Below are 11,548 nucleotides of genomic sequence, written 5' to 3'. Positions count from 1 at the left end.
ACCGTCTTCTCCCCACAGCCCCTGTCCTTCACAGGGATAGCAGGGGGTCTCCAGGACGGACACAGGGTCCCCATCGCTGGGACTGTTCTTCCCTCAGGAGGAAACATGCACCGGAAATTGTTGTCTCTCAGCCTCACCCTGAGTGAACCACAATGCTGTCAGCTCAGGAGGGTCCACCCAGCATCCTATGAGCACCTGCGTTCTGGCTCAGGAGATGGGAAGGCCCAGCCCTGCCAACAAGACCCTTGCCACCCACCATAGCATCCAGGGTACCATTAACCAGACTCTCCAGAGACAGGGGGGGATGGAGGCTCACAGTTAGGGAGGGAAGCAGGCCAGCCCAGAGACGGAGTTCTGGGGCTGAACTTTGTACAGGATGACCCAGAGTTACAGAAACATCAACTTGTTCTATTTCCTACACCCACCCTCATCTACTTCAGAAACCTCATTTGAGGTGTCCTGGACATAAACTTGTCATCAAAGTTGCAATTTAATCTCTTTCAGTTTTAAGGTGTTTGCTGTAAAGACCTTAAAATCAATTCGAAATATAAATATCTCAGCTCTGTTTCCCATCCCCCGCCTTCCCAAGGGGCCTATCTGGGAACAGAGGAGGGCCTGTGCATATTCTCAGAGTCAGGAGGGTGCTCAGGTGTTCACGCAGCCCTGGCTGAACTCTGCTGAGCTCTGGGTGGCGGGGAGACCTGGGGCCTGTGCCCCGTATGGGTGGGGTCCACATGGGCTGCACCCTGAGGTCCACACTGTCCACCGAGGCCCCTCTGGACACGTGGTCTCTCTCTGAAGCCTCTCTGTCCAACTCCAGCTGGCTTCCGTCCCTGCTGGTCCTCTCATCACTTTGCATGGGGTCTGGGACCTTCTGGATCCTTCCAGGCCCCTCCCTCTATAACCCTACCTTCACATGTCCATTCTAGATGACTTCCTCTGCCACTGCCTCCCCTGCCAGGTGACACAGCCACACTGACCATGGACTCTGAGAGCCCTGCGTGCCCCCAGGGACTCGGAGGGAAGTGAGGCACCAGTTCCCCAGAAACTCTCCCAGCAGGGGAATCCAGCACCTCAACTCTGAACTTCCATCCCTCTCTCTCCCTCTCCCTCTGCTGACCCTTCCTCCCAGCACAGGATGGCTTTCTACTCCCACTCTGTCTAATAGAGCCTATCTCTACCTCCGAGGATCCCCCTTTCAATGGGAGCTGCTGTTCTCTCCTTCCCTGGGGCGGAATTTTCAAAGGAACACAGCAATGAAACTGGAGAGTGGCAAAGGGAAAATTACACCTAGATATTTCAGAAACAAAGGTCCATCTAGTCAAGGCTATGGTTTTTCCAGTGGTCATGTATGGATGTGAGAGTTGGACTGTGAAGAAAGCTGAGCACCGAAGAATTGATGCTTTTAACTGTGGTGTTGGAAAAGACTCTTGAGAGTCCAGTCCCTTGGACTGCAAGGAGGTCCAACCAGTCCAACCTAAAGGAGATCAGTCCTGGGTGTTCATTGGAAGGACTGATGCTAAGGCTGAAACACCAACACTTAATCACCTGATGCAAAGAGCTGACTCATTTGAAAAGACCCTGAGGCTGGGAAAGATGGAGGGCAGGAGGAGAAGGGGAAGACAGAGGATGAGATGGTTGGATGGCGTCACCGATTCAATGGACATGGCTTTGGGTGGACTCCAGGAGTTGGTAATGGACAGGGAGGCCTGGCGTGCTGCAGTCCATGGGGTCACAAAGAGTCAGACACGACTGAGCAACTGAACTGACTGATTTCGAAACACTATTCTCCAACTTTAAGAGTAACAGGGACTTAAATTTTCTCACTCTAGAGTCACTTGGAGTTTCCTTTCATTTCTGTATTCCCAGAGGGAGCAGTTAGGCTCAAATTTACACCAGTTTCCAAGGGCCCTGATGGCCGAGAGCTCACACAGCACCCTGGTGTTCAGGATGCATCCATAAATCACGCCCTTAGTGAAAAAGTGAAAGTGAAAGTCTCTCTGTTGTGTCCAACTCTTTGTGACCCCATGGACTGTATAGTCCATGGAATTCTCCAGGTCAGAATACTGGAGTGGGTAGCCTTTCCCTTCTCCAGGGCATCTTCCCAACCCAGGTCTCCTGCATTGCAGGCAGATTCTTTACCAGCTGAGCTATGAGGGAAGCCTCATCCCCTTAGGTGAGAAAGCAAAGGGCTCTGGAAGCTTCCCTGAAGCCCAGTGGTCAGGATTCCATGCTTGTACTGCAGAGTACAAGGGTTTGATCCCTGGTAGGGAAACTAAAACCTTGCAAGTCAATCTACAAAAACACAGAAACAAAAAACAGGATCTACAGGTAGAATGTCTATGAAGTGCCACTCTTGGGTGATGTGCTGTCTGATTTCCCTCTCCCCCAGGTTTGCTGTGGACCTCAAAACCAACTGGGGACAATGACATTGCCTTCTACTTCTGCGCTCAGTTTGAAGATGACAGCAGTGACTATGTGATCTGCAACACAAGGCAAGAAGGAAAATGGGGTACTGAGGAGAAGATTTGTGAGATGCCCTTCCAGAGGAGGGAGTAAGTTTGAGCTCTGCTTCCAGGTAGAGAGCTCGGAGTTGAAGGTGAGTTGGAACTCTCCTCTCTTCTCTTCAACTGCCTGTCCCATGCAATCAGACCCGGTGAGCAGCCTTTAACTAGTCACGTGAGCAACATCTTTGTACAGAGAACTATCTCCTTATAAGACTGCAGTCTCCTGACACACCTTCACCTGCATCTACAGGCACACCTATTACTTTTACCCCAGACATAAGCACTAGATAAGTCACCCTGGTGCTTTTTGGCCTCCTGGGTGTTCAAGTTATTTCCATTCCTCTGTGTAGCCCTTCTTCCCCTCCAGGTCCCTGGGAACATTACTTTTTCTGTCACCTGTTGCTGCCTTTATCCAGGTGTTATTCACGGCTGAGCTTTACAGGACATTTCACATTGCTTTTGCAAGCAGAGCACTGTCTCTGGGCTTGGGGGGTGGGGTGTGAGTCCATTTGTGTCTGTGCTTCTTTGTGTGAACACGAATGTCCCCACCCTCTCATCATGCAATGTGATCTCACCTCTCCTCTGCTCCCCAGCAACATTTGTCGAACCCAGGTGAGCCAGGACTAGAGAGATAAACCTACTGTGATAAACCAACAACCAGAAGAATTAAAAAGCCAACAACTAAATGCATGTAGAGATTGTGTTTGGATGCCCTTTGGGTCCCAAGCATGTTCCTATAACTGGCACAGCTCTGAAGGCTGATGCCTGGACCTACAGGGAATAAACATGAAAACTAGACTTAGGTTTAAAGTTCTAGTAGCAGGCGTCCCAGAGGCTCGGGTGTCCTCCCACCTGGCTGGGGACCCTTCCTGGCATGTGCTCACATCTCGATAGGTGATGGTGTACGGGGACCTCTTCACCGCGTGCCCTTCAGTGAAGTCAACACCATCTACATATGGGCGCCGTGCCTGCAGAAGTTTCCAGGTCAGTCTGCCCACCCAATACCTGTCCCTGGGGCTGGGTTTGGGGTCCCATTCTTTGTGCCCAGGGTCTGCTGCATGAACCCACAGATGTCAACCAGTCTCCTATCCAGGTGACTCTGGGGATACGCCTCTAGCTCTCTGGTCCTGTCTTTGTGTCGCTGTCTCTATCTGGGACACCCACTCAGTCTCCTGGACTCCTTGGCCACTCATCTCTGTTTCTCTCTATCCCCACTCTGCTTAGGAGGCCATGTGGTTGTAGAAAGAACCCGGGCTTGGGAATCAAACTGAATCCTGGTCAAATCCCCAGCTCTGCCATTCTCACTGGCTGGGGGATCTGAGACAAGTGACTTCACCTCTCCCAGCCTCAGTTTTCTTATCTGTAGAAGGAGCACGGTCTCTGCTGTCTCATGGGTCTTGGTGTGAGTTCAGTGAGGCGATACATGTTAGGAGGCACAGAATAGCCTGTCTGGGTCCCACCTGAGTCTATCTGACCCTCTCAGTGTTTTCAAATTTTTGAATATTTACAATTCAAAAATGTCAGGAGGTCAGGAGCTGTATGCAAGATGAAAGAGTTCTGGAGCTGCCTGGTGGTGGTGTTGGTTCCACAACTATGGGAGTTGACTCTATACCATTAAACTGCACAGTTAAAACTACTTAGATGGTCAGTTTTATGTAATGTGCATTTCACCACCATATAGAGGAAGAACAAAAAAAAAACAACAGGTCAGGCAGATTGCTTCTTCCTCGTGAGTATGGAGAGGGCCCAGGCTACAGATTTCCTCCAGGGTGCTTATCAGAATTTCCAGACTGGCTGATTAAGCCTACACTCCTGGGGAAGATCAAAGCTACTGTTAGGTCAGTATAAGGTTTGCTGTCATGGGCTTTAGCAAAAGTGACACCATTTTGAGCCTGTGGTTTTCCCTTTCACTATTCTCCACTTCGTAAGGGATTTGATTTAGGTCATACCTGAATGGTCTAGTGGTTTTCCCTACTTTCTCCAATTTAAGTCTGAATTTGGCAATAAGGAGTTCATGATCTGGGCCATAGTCAGCTCCCGGTCTTGTTTTTGCTGACTGTATAGAGCTTCTCCATCTTTGGCTGCAAAGAATATAATCAATCTGATTTTGGTGTTGATCATCTGGTGATGTCTATGTGTAGAGTCTTCTCTTCTGTTGCTGGAAAAGGGTGTTTGCTATGACCAGTACGTTCTCTTGGCAAAACTCTGTTAGCCTTTGCCCTGCTTCATTCTGTACTCCAAGGCCAAATTTGCCTGTTACTCCAGGTGTTTCTTGACTTTCTACTTTTGCATTCTAGTCCCCTATAATGAAAAGGACATCTTTTTTGGGTGTTAGTTCTAAAAGGTCTTGTAGGTCTTCATAGAACCGTTCAACTTCAATTTCTTCAGCATTACTGGTCAGGGAATAGACTTGGATTACCATGACATTGAATGGATTGCCTCGGAAATGAACAGAGAGCCTTCTGCCGTTTGTGAGATTGCATCTAAGTACTGCATTTCGGACTCTTTTGTTGACCATGATGGCTACTCCACTTCTTCTGAGGGATTCTTGCCCACAGTAGTAGATATAATGGTCATCTGAGTTAAATTCACCCATTCCAGTCCATTTTAGTTCGCTGATTCCTAAAATGTCAATGTTCACTCTTGCCATCTCCTGTTTGACCACTTCCAATTTGCCTCGATTCATGGACCTAACGTTCCAGGTTCCTATGCAATATTGCTGTTTACAGCATCAGACCTTGCTTCCATCACCAGTCACATCCACAACTGGGTGTTGTTTTTGCTTTGACTCCATCTCTTCATTCTTTCTGGAGTTATTTCTCCACTGATCTCCAGTAGCATATTGGGCACCTACCAACCTGGGGAGTTCCTCTTTCAGTATCCTATCTTTTTGCCTTTTCATACTGTTCATGGGGTTCTCAAGGCAAGAATACTGAAGTGGTTTGCCATTCCCTTCTCCAGTGGACCACATTCTGTCAGACCTCTCCACCATGACCTGTCCGTCTTGGGTGGCCCTAGACACATGGCTCATAGTTTCATTGAGTTAGACAAGGCTGTGGTCCATGTGATTAGATTAGTTAGTTTTCTGTGATTGTGGTTTTCAGTCTGTCTGCCCTCTGATGGGGAAGGATAAGAGGCTTATGGAAGCTTCCTGATGGGAGAGACTGACTGAGGGAGAAAATGGGTTTTGTTCTAATGGGTGGGGCCATGCTCAGTAAAGCTTTAATCCAATTTTCTGTTGTTGAGAGGGCTGTGTTCCTCCCTGCTATTTACCTGGGGCCTAACTATGGTGGAGGTAATGAAGATAATGGTGACCTCCTTCAAAAGATCCCATGCATGTACTGCTAAATCAAATCTCTTATGATTATACAGTGAAAGTGAGAAATAGATTTAAGGGACTAGATCTGATAGACAGAGTACCTGATGAACTATGGACAGAGGTTTGTGACATTGTACAGGTGACAGGGATCAAGACCATCCCCATGGAAAAGCAATGCAAAAAAGCAAAATAGTCGTCTGAGGAGGACTTACTGTGAAAAGAAGAGAAGTGAAAAACAAAAGGGAAAAGGAAAGCTATACCCATCTGAATGCAGAGTTCCAAAGAATAGCAAGGAGAGATAAGAAAGCCTTCCTCAGTGATCAGTGCAAAGAAAGAGAGGAAAACAATTGAATGGGAAAGACTAGAGATCTCTTCAAGAAAATTAGAGATACCAAGGGAACATTTCATGAAAAGATGGGCTCAATAAAGGACAGAAATTGTATGGACCTAACCGAAGCAGAAGATATTAAGAAGAGGTGGCAAGAATACACAGAAGAACTATACAAAAAAGATCTTCATGACCCAGATAATCATGATGGTGTGATCACTGACCTAGAGCCAGACATCCTGGAATGTGAAGTCAAGTGGGCCTTAAGAAGCCTCACTACGAACAAAGCTAGTGGAGGTGATGGAATTCCAGTTGAGCTATTTCAAATCCTGAAAGATGATGCTGTGAAAGTGCTACACTCAATATGCCAGAAAATCTGGAAAACTCAGCGGTGGCCACAGGACTGGAAAAGGTCAGTTTTCATTCCAATCCCTAAGAAAGGCAATGCCAAAGAATGCTCAAACTACCACACAGTTGCACTCATCTCACATGCTAGTAAAGTAATGCTCAAAATTCTCCAAGCCAGGCTTCAACAGTATTTGAACCGTGAACTTCCTGATGGTCAAGCTGGTTTTAGAAAAGGCAGAGGAACCAGAGATCAAATTGCCAACATCTGCTGGATCATCGAAAAAGCAAGAGAGTTCCAGAAAACATCTATTTCTGCTTTATTGACTATGCCAAAGCCTTTGACTGTGTGGACCACAACAAACTGTGGAAAATTCTGAAAGAGATGGGACTATCAGACCATCTGACCTGCCTCTTGAGAAATCTGTATGCAGTTCAAGAATCAACAGCTAGAACTGGACATGGAACAACAGACTGGTTCCAAATAGGAAAAGGAGTACGTCAAGGCTATATATTGTCACCCTGCTTATTTAACTTATATGCAGAGTACATCATGAGAAATGCTGGGCTGGAAGAAGCACAAGCTGGAGTCAAGATTGTTGGGAGAAATATCAATAACCTCAGATAGGCAGATGACACCACCCTTATGGCAGAAAGTGAAGAAGAACTAAAGAGCCTCTTGATGAAGGTGAAAGAGGAGAGTGAAAAAGTTGGCTTAAAGCTCAACATTCATAAAACTAAGATCATGGCATCTGGTCCCATCACTTCACGGCAAATAGATTGGGAAACAATGGAAACAGTGACAGATTTTATTTTCTTGGGCTCCAAAATCACTGCAGATGGTGACTGCAGCCATGAAATTAAAAGACGCTTACTTCTTAGAAGAGGAAAGGAAAGGAGAAGGAGAAAGGGTTTCATGTTTATTTAAAATATGAAGTCTGAATCCATTATCCCCACCAAAGGCAGCCTACTTGAATGTCAGCTACTGTTCTTCCTTATCTGTTTGATTCGGAGGTCTCCGGCACTTGTCAGGAACAGGTGGCAGGTGGGGTCATCTTCACTTGTGAGATATGTATCCAAGGTTCAAGAGTTTGACTGCCATCTGGGCAGCTGAGAGGACCTGGTCCAGTTCCTTCCAAGGAGATTAAAGGGCAGTGTTTGCTCTTGGTGATTCCAAGCAGATGATAGAAGACAATTGGGAACATTACTTTGTTGAGTCATAGTCAGATGTTTGAAGAAACTAGAATTCAGGATCCAGTCTAGTTTACAGATATAAGACAAAACCTCAAAGACAATTAAGAGCACTAGAATCTAAGGTCTACAGAGGTGCAAGTATAATTATTCCATGAACAGTCCACTTTCCCCAGCTTAGGAGTGGCTTCCAGAATACTCCTGCCCATTATGCCAACTCACCTGTTGAGTTCAGTCAGTTCAGTCACTCAGCTGTGTCCGACTGTTTGCAACCCCATGGACTGCAGCACCCTAGGCTTCCCTGTCCATCACCAACTCACAGAGCTTGCTCAAACTCATGTCCATCAAGTTGGTGATGCCATCCAACCATCTTTTCCTCTGGCCTCCCCTTCTCCTGCCTTCAATCTTTCCTAGCATCAGGGTCTTTTCCAATGAGTCGGCTCTTTGCATCAGGTGGCCAAAGTATTGGAATTTCAGCTTCAGCATCAGTCTTTCCAATGAATATTGAGGACTGATTTCCTTTAGGATTGACTGGTTTCTCCTTGTACTGGGTCCAGTACAAAGATGCAGGGCCTGAGGGGCATCATGAAGGGATATGTCCCATGTTGCCTGGGACCCAAAGTATATGTGCAGTGGAGAAAAGCAGGTCATTGGAAAGACAGAATGATCTTTCTACTTTCTCCGTAGAGAACATGTCCAATCTTCATCACATGAAGAAGGAGAGTATGAGGCCAAAAAAAGAAAGTCTTATGGTGCGAAGATATTAATTAATAAAAATAGTATTTTCCCAGATTTTTGTGATGTTTAGGGTATTTGTCAACAGCTTTGGCTTGAATATGGTGCCCCACCATCCATCCAATTCACGTGACCACTGTCACAAATTTTGGCCCCCAGTAGTTTTATTTATGGAAGTAGTAAAGTTTTTCATTTATGGTCATGACGCAGGGTTTCTTAAAAAAAAAAATGCCTATAATAAGTCATTTAAAGGAAATTGGGAAGTAAGGCTGACTGGTCCCAAGGGAGTCATCAAAGACTGAAAGCAGAAGCAGCTGCGTGCCTGGTTAATCAGCTAATATGACACAGATTCTTCCCCGAAGGAGGAAGTGTAACCAGATTGTGACATCGAGGGTGCTGCATCCCTTGGGGCTGCAAGTTCTTCTACTCCTTACCCCCTACCCCTGCCATCCAAGGAAAAGACACCTCTCAGGGCCTCTCAGGTCAGATACTGGAGGGTACAGATGGAATCTATGGGGTACTTGCTTTGTGTCGGGCATCAGCTAAGTGCCTTAGAAGCTTTAGCTCATTCAGTGCTCCCAACAGTCATATAAAATAAGGCCCGTGATTAGCTGCTTCTCACAGAAAAGCAAATACCGAGGCTTAGAGAGTGTTGTTGTTGTTCAATCACTAAGCGGTGTTCAACTCTTGGGACCCCACGGACTGTAGCCCACCAGGCTCCTTTGTCCCTGGGATTCCCAGGCAAGAATATTGGAATGCATTCAGATCTTCAGGTGATCTTCCTGACCCAGGATGGAACCTGAGTCCCCCGTTTGGCAGGCAGATTCTTTATACTGAGCCACTTGGAAAACCTTTAGAGAGATGTAGGGGAGCAATTTTGTCACCCCAAAATATGTGCTTTTGCTTTGCCATGAGGATTCATTTAAACTGATTTTTTTTGTTTTTTTTTTTTTTGCCTCAGGGCAAGAGGAATCTTAGTTCCCGTGACCAAGAATCAAACTTGTGACCCTGCAGTGGAAATGCAGGAACACACAGCCTTAGCCACGGGAAAACCAGGGAAGTCCCCAGGCTGATTCTTTTTCAGAAATGGAAGACCCAAAGTTTTTCTGCTGTTGTTCAGCCACTCAGTTGTGTCCAACTCTTTGTGATCCCAAGGAATGCAGCATGCCAGGCTTCACTGTCCTTCACCATCTCCCAGAGCTTGCTCAGACTCATGTCCATTGAGCTGGTGATGCCATCCAACTCTCTCATCATCTGTTGTCCCCTTCTCCTCCTGCCACTCAATGCCAGAAATACTGTAGATAAAGGGTCTATTCCAGAAATAGAACCATGACCAGTGGTATCTATGGAAGAACTTGGGCGAGGTGTGGTGGGGGAACCTGGAAGGGCCTCGAGATTGGTGTCAACTCTGTGCCCAGCGAGCACTTATTGACCAAACATTTGTTTTTCTGTGCATAGCCTTCCTCCTCATTGAAGTCCCTAAACATTACCCTCAACAGTCTCTGGTGTCTTTAGCTGAAAGTGGCATTTAAGGTGAGGGCTTTGACTATTTTGTTGGGTTAGTTCTCCTGTATCTCTCTCTTGTATATGTGTTATTAAACCCTTGTTAGATTTTTCTCCTGTTAATCTGTCTCATATCAATTCATTTCTTAGACCAGCCAGAAGAACCTAGTCAGGTACAGGAAAATTTCTTACTTCCCCAACATCCATGTTGTCTCAGAATTTCCTTCCCCTTTTTTATTTTTTTCTGGCTGTGCTGCACAGAGTGTGAAATCTTAGTTTCCTAATCAAGGATTAAACTCATACCCTTGGCGGTAAATGCGCAGAGTCCTAACCACTTGCTGCTGCTAAGTCACTTCAGTCGTGTCCAATTCTGGGCAACCCAACAGATGGCAGCCCACCAGGCTCCCCCGTCCCTGGGATTCTCCAGGCAAGAACACTGGAGTGTGTTGCCATTTCCTTCTCCAATGCATGAAAGTGAAAAGTGAAAGTGAAGTTGCTCAGTTGTATCCGATTCTTCGCGACCCCATGGACTGCAGCCTACCAGGCTCCTCCATCCATGGGATTTTCCAGGCAAGAGTACTGGAGTGGGGTGCCATCACCTTCTCTCCTAACCACTTGACCAGCAAGTAATTCCCAGAATTCCCTTCCTTTTCACCGCTGAATGATATCTCATTGCATGTACAGACCACATTTTGCTTATCGAGTCATCCATGATAGACTCTTGGGTTGCTTCTATTGCTTGGTTGCTGTGAATAATACCATGAACACGAGTGTACACATATCTCTTCAAGCCCCTGCTTTCAGTTTTTCAGGGTATATACCCAGAAGTGGAGTTTTTGCATCATACGGGAATTCTATGTTTAGTTTTGGAGGAATCTTCATACTGTTTGTTGATGTCTGTCTCAGCCTATGCACAGTGATGCTAACCATTCAGGAATACCTGGGGCCTTCATGGGGGCCGTTACCACTGGTGGGAGCGCCCAAAAGCATCTCCCCAGCTGGAGACAAAGTTGTGGCTGGACAGGACCTTGGAGTTCTTTTTACAGTTGCAAGACACATATTAGCAACGATCATCAGGGCGCTCAAGGATTATTACTCTCGGGGCCTGAGGGCCACACAGTGACAATGGCCAGTGGAGACGAGAGGGAGAGAGTACAGACCTGGAGTTCTGCCTTCATTGGGATCCAAGGGTGGGGTTCCTTGAACCCCAAATAATAACCAAGTATCAGTAACATCAAACATGCAGATGACACCACCCTTAAGGCAGAAAGCAAAGAGGAACTAAAGAGCCTTTTGGTGAAAGCGAAAGAGGAGAGTGAAAAAGTTGGCTTAAATCTCAACATTCAGAAAATGAAGATCATTGCATCTGGTCCCATCACTTCATGGCAAATAGAGGGGGGAACGATGGAAACTGACAGATTTTCTTTTCTTGGGCTCCCAAATCACTGCAGATGGTGACTGCAGCCATGAAATTAAAAGACGTTTGCTCCTTGGAAGAAAAGCTAGGACAAATCTAGACAGCATATTTAAAAGCAGAGACATTACTTTGCTGACAAAAGTCTGCATAGTCAAAGCTATGGTATTTCCAGTGGTTATTTATGGATGTGAGAGTTGGACTAC

The sequence above is a fragment of the Bos grunniens genome, chromosome 19 (assembly GCF_055505025.1).
Source record: "Bos grunniens cultivar Pamir isolate PY7600 chromosome 19, Bosgru_T2T1.0, whole genome shotgun sequence".
NCBI classification, from domain to species: Eukaryota; Metazoa; Chordata; class Mammalia; order Artiodactyla; family Bovidae; genus Bos; species Bos grunniens.
The sequence above is the reverse complement of the archived record's forward strand: the minus strand, read 5'-3'. Positions refer to the sequence as shown.